The sequence below is a fragment of the Homalodisca vitripennis genome, chromosome 4, assembly GCF_021130785.1.
Source record: "Homalodisca vitripennis isolate AUS2020 chromosome 4, UT_GWSS_2.1, whole genome shotgun sequence".
In the NCBI taxonomy this organism is placed as follows: Eukaryota; Metazoa; Arthropoda; class Insecta; order Hemiptera; family Cicadellidae; genus Homalodisca; species Homalodisca vitripennis.
In genome coordinates this window covers 26,427,168-26,433,321 of record NC_060210.1, presented here as the reverse complement: position 1 = coordinate 26,433,321, position 6,154 = coordinate 26,427,168, and positions in this window count along the sequence as shown.

Sequence of the window (6,154 nt, the reverse complement as noted above, 5' to 3'; positions counted from 1 at the left end):
CGAGGGCAAGAACAGTTTATTACTGTTTTTATTCTCCAACCCGAAGTTATTGTTATCAGTGTATTTATGATAATAAATCGATCCCTAGCTGCAGTGACTCGCTCAAGGTCAGCAGATAGGGAACCAACTGATAAGGACATCAAGTGTATCTTATCGGTAATGAAATCTCGCCTCAGGTTACTGCGGCTATAGAGTTGGCAGTAAACAAAGACATCTCATCCCAGGGGCTTGTGGCTGACATCTCAGCTAGAGTCTCCGAGATCGTTATTGCATATTTTACAACCGCGCTGACCGCTGCAAACAATTGCATCGATTAACTGATGACTGAGGTGAGCATATTGAGGACTGAAGCGCAACAGAGGCAGCGAGCATTAGACCGGAGACGTAACAGCTTCCAGCACACACGGACACTCTGGCTCTGGATGTCTTCAGCGAGAGACTAAGTGTCAAAATCGAGCTTCAGATCATTTGCCGCTCCCATAGAGTTGGCCGTGTGTCCCGCAGTTAGGCGTCGAAGGAGGAAAGAAACCGCGCCCTGTCTTGGTAAAAATCACCAGCTACAGACAGCGGAGGGAAGTGTACTCCAACAAAAACCATTCTAAAAGGAACAAAAATAACAATCCTGGAGGACCTCACTGCTGCCAGGATGGAGACGCTTAAAAGAGCCCCTGGCGATTTTGGGTCTAAGAGTGCCAGGACTCTTATTGGCAGAGTTGCCTCCTCAGTAGATTACATTCGTTCCGTTTAGAACCTTTATAAAACATATATTTTAAATGTTATTGCAATTGTTATTATATATTTAATTTACTGTTTAAGTTTTATAAGCTTCAATCATGAACTATCTACTTACTGATTTATACATGATTATTTATAGACGTATAAACTTGAATTAGAATTTAATCGTGTGGGTTTATATTTTTTAAAACGCGTTTATAATTTAGTGTAATATTCTTTATCAGTATAATGTAATGTTAATGCAATATTTTTATAAATTAATATTTTTCTCAAAACTTATACTTTTCAACTATATAACAAGTTGTAGCCAACTGAAAACAACAGTAAATAATTTTACTATTAATACTTAATTATATTCCTAAATTTATTTTTACTGCTTATTTATTACATTGATTACATCACTGGACTAATGTTCTTAATTTACCTAATTTAATTAATCTTCTGGACCCCTGGAAATTGTTAATATAGTTTTTATTTTTTCTATACTTATGAGCTTGAAAGTGCTAGAGATTATCAATGTAATAATCGTTAGTTATCCTAAAGTTGAATTTTTTTCTTATGCATATACTTATTTCTAGAATTTGTTTTTTATTTTATGTTGTAGTATGGATGTAAGTGTGAGCGTGTGCGTGTACAGCAGCTCCTACAGCCTCCTACAGCTTTGTTTGCGGTTGCCTGTGCTGGTGGCCGTGTCTCGCTGCTGCTAACAGTGGATCCATTTTAGCGTGTTCGCGCATTCATGACCGCGGTCCTGGGCCGACCCTCTCTTCCCTTCCTTTAAACATGGTCTTCACAGCTCAACTCCTGTCCTCAAAACTGCTTCTTTATAAGAAACTCTTTAAGGCTGCTCATATTAACGTTCAATCACTACATGGACATATGGACGAAATCAGAGAAATTTTTCGGCCTGAAACATTTGACATTATTGCGTATCAGAATTATAGCTTAAACCGAGTATAGTGAGGTAGCTCTCTCTGGCTATGTGCTTGAGAAATTACAGAATTCTAATTATAGGTGGCGGTGTTGTAGTTTGTGTTAGGGAGGGTCTGGTGTGTAAGCTATTGTCCGCATCTCCCTCTGTATATTCGGCCAGGCCTGAGTTCATGTTCATTGAAATTGGTTTACTGCAACGGATATCCTTTTGTTTGGTATATTCTTTCGGCCTCCCAGAATAGTTCATCTGATAGACTTTGAAAATACTCTCTTACTCCACTTGCCGGGCTACAGGATCGAGTCTTGATCTTGTGTGACTTTAACACAAACTGATTAAAATAGACAGATTATAATTCTAGGCAACTGATAATAATGTTCAAATCCACTAATATGACTATATTGCCACTAGGCCCGACAGATCACACTGCCACGTTAGATACCCTTCTTAACCTTCTGGTTGTTACTGACGCCTCTGACGTGACGCATCTAGAGCAGCTTCCAATTCCTGCCGTTTCACGTCACGATCTTGTGTACTGTGTTATCAAGGTCAATGTCTCAATCCCAAAAGTAAAATGTATTAAATAGAGAGATTAAAAAATGGACGAATCTTCTTTTTTGTATGATGTTTATTCAACCCTATGACAGAATCTACATTGCTATCTGTCGATTACATTGTTGAAGCATTTAACACTACCATTCTAGGGCTATACTAAGATATGCACCAGTTGTCAACGATTAAGCGGCGCCCAGTGCCTTGAATCAAGTGTGAAATTCTTAACTTGATGGCTCAACATGAATCCCTGTATAGAAGAGCTCGAAGATGTAGTGACTCCTTTTTAATGGTTCAAAAACAACAAATTAGGAATATATTTAAACAACTGAAATATGAAATTCTAGATTGAGATATACGCGTAAACTATTTGAAAAGAAACAGCCATCTAGCGATTTGTGGCGTAATGTTGGGAAAACTTGGTTTGGACAAAAATCGCGTTCCTCATCTAAAAATATTGGCCTTAAATGATCTGAATGACTATTTTTCATGTTGTCACACTGTCAATAAAAACCAGGATTACTATTGTAATCCTGTTAGTTACAGATTATGCTAACGAACTTCTAAATATGCCTATCAATTGGCGCAAATATGAACGATCATCTTTTAATCCTGTAATACAATCAGACGTGTTGAAAGCCATTCACCGTATTGGCAGTAATGCTGAAGGATGTGGCGGCATAAAAATTCGATTAATAAAAAACATTCTTCTTGCAACTGCCCTAATAACCACATATATGTTTAACGCGTCACTGTTACCAGGGTGTTTCCCTTTGGAAGTCTGCTATTGTCCGTCCCTTCAACAATAACTCAGTTAAAACATCTTGCCAAGACTTCATATCAATTATTATTCTACTTGCTCTATCCAAAGGGCTCGAAAAATTGTACACTGCCGGATTATTGATTGTTTAACTCGCGATAACGTTCTAAATAATTTACACTCAGGATTTCGAATAGGGCATAGTACTGAAACTGCTTTACTGAAAGTCACTGATGATTCACGATTGACCAAAACTAAGCACAACACTGACAGTCTTTGATGTCTCAAAGGTTTTTTACTGTGTAAACTACAGACTACTATTTGCAAAATTGAGAATCATTGGTTTTTCAGAATATGTACTGTAGTGCAATGGCTGAGGTCTTATCTGTCTGGCAGAAGGCAGTAGGTACAGGTAGATGACGTAACATCCAACTGGCCGAGTGTTGAGTGAGGTGTTCCTCAGGGTTCCATACCTGGTCCTCCCTTGTTTGTGTTGCATGTTAATGACTTTACACGGTACTGGTACACTGCAAATCCCACATGTACGCTGATGACCTCCAGATTTATGCCCACGTTAATACACATCACATCGATAATGCCATTACTATGATCAACGCTGACATCAACAATGTGCTGAACTGGACTAGAAAAGATGGATTTGACCTAACTAAAAAAAAAAAAAACATATTGCGAAAACTCATTACAACTCTCGATCTTCGATGATTTAAAATATATACGTAACGTTACTGTAAATGGAACTGTACTATCTTATTATGATAAAGTTTAGAAATTAGGACTGACAATAAACTGTACTCTTAACTGTACTGATGCAGCGACAGAGACTTATAAGAAGGTTATTGTGACTTATACATTAATTGAAATAACTACAGAGGGTTTTGCAGCTTTACATAAAACTGCTGTTGGTCAAAGTACTCATACTACCTCATTTTTCTTACTGTGAAAGTGTGATGAACGACATGACTGTGGCTTTGGGTGAAAAACTATAGAGAACCCAAAATTACTGTATGTTATATGCATTTGATCTCAGGAGAATTGAGCATATAAAACCATTATATAAATTCAATGATTTTTAAGTTGAATGACCTCAGATCAAAAAAAGTTTAACATTGGTCAACTCAAGTTTAAATTCAGGCTTTACACATTATTTCTGAAACGATTTCCAAATGTTTCTCTCAAAGTGGTCTGAAGAGAACTCGGCCTGGTTCGTCTGTGCTTCGCATGGCGTTGCACAGAACTGCAGTATATGACAAGTCTTATCCCGTCTCACCCTGTGAGAGATCCAGTGGCGACCACTCTAGCCACCGTGCCTGCGCCTGCTGCTACCCTGGGGACACATCGCTTATGCGGGGGCTATCAGCGGATCGCCAGTCGCAACTAAAGTAAATTTACCATCCTTTTTAGGAATCCCACCTGCAATCGACGCAGTAAAGTGACGGTTGGTCCAAAAATAGGACTTCTTCATAAAAACTGTCAATCGGCAAACAACAAAGTAGATGAAATCCAACTAATGTGTGAAGATCAAGAAACAGATGTTCTTGTTGTGTCCGAAAACAGTTTCAACAAGGAAAACCTTTACCTCTACAAAATTCTAAATTAAAAATTGGCTAACGTTCCAAAGGAGTAGGCCAATATTTTTCAAAAATCTATGCTCACTTTCCACACCCAAGAAACATTTGAACGTGATTTTGAAGCAGTCAGTATCAAGCTTCAATCACACAATTCAAAATCTTTGGTCATTGGAATCTATAGATATCCCATCGGAAACAAAGAAATGTTTTTTCCAAATTCGAATCCTTACTTAGAGACCTGACTTTACCAACGACATGAATTCGTCCTGACAGGTACCTTCAACATCAACGCGATGGACAACAAACATCCAACCACCAAAACATTTGTGAATTTGTGAAAGTCTTTTGGCCTTTAGTTGTTTATCACAAATCCGAAAATAGTAACAGCAACAACTCAGACAGCCATAGACAATGTCATTTCCAACCTTCCAAACATCACAGTATCCGTGTTAACACAGCAGTCTCGGACCACTATGGCCTAGAGGTTATAATTAGTGGAAAGAGAATTGAAAGGGAGTCCAAAATTAAAAAAAAAAAACAGTAAGAGACATAAGGCCTGAAAATATTGCTCTTTTCAACTCTTCCCTTAAGAAAGAAAAATGGGATTTTATAAATTTACCTTAATCCGTAGAAAAGCAATTTTAAAACGTTTTACGATGTTCTGCTTTTACGTCTAAAGACATGCTGTCCTACAAAAACCAACCGAGTTTGTCTTAAAAGGGCAAACAGCTGGATCACTGAAGGCATATTGGTTTCGAGAGAAAAACTCAAATTTGTATCCGAAATCAACAAAAATACCTCAAACAATACATTCAAATGTTTTTCAAAAGTATTAAAAAACCTATGAAAAGTGATGAAACCAGCGAAAACAATCGATGTCTCTAAATCAATCGTTTCTTCTACAATGTTTCTAAAACTGTTTGGGGCATCATGAACAATAAAAAAAACCTTTGTAAAGGTATTAGAACTAAAATCAGGAACAAACTTGTGGGTGATGCAAAGGAGGTGGCAAATAAGTTTAACAGATTTTTCGCGTCTTTGGCTTGTGAGCTAAGTCTTCGACGATTACAGCCTCAGGTAATTCCCACGCGAAGACTGAGTCCAGTATCCTCAATGGCACTGGCCCCTGTCGCTGAAAAAGAGGTCGATCGAATTATTCAGCAGCTCCAAGCCAAAAACTAAATGATCTCAACTTGATATCAATGTTTCTCATAAAAAAGGTTATAAGTATATTTGAGACCTTTAACTCAACTCATTAATCTGTCTTTTCAACAAAGAGTTTTTCCAATTTTTAAAAAGGACTATCTCAGTTCCACAAACCTGTCTCAATTTTGCCAGTTTTGAGCAAATTTTATGAAAAAATATTTGTTACAATTATGCTGCAGTACTTGGATAAACACAACCAACTTCCAGATGAACAGTTTGAGTTCAGGAAAGGTAAATCAAGTGTAGACGCTGTTGTGAGTCTTGACGACTTGCTTGTCGAGGGATTATAAAATCAAAATACCACCCTAAGTTCCTCTCTCGAATTTATCAAAGGCATTTAACTGGGTTGATCACATAACTCTGCTCAAAAAACTGGAATCA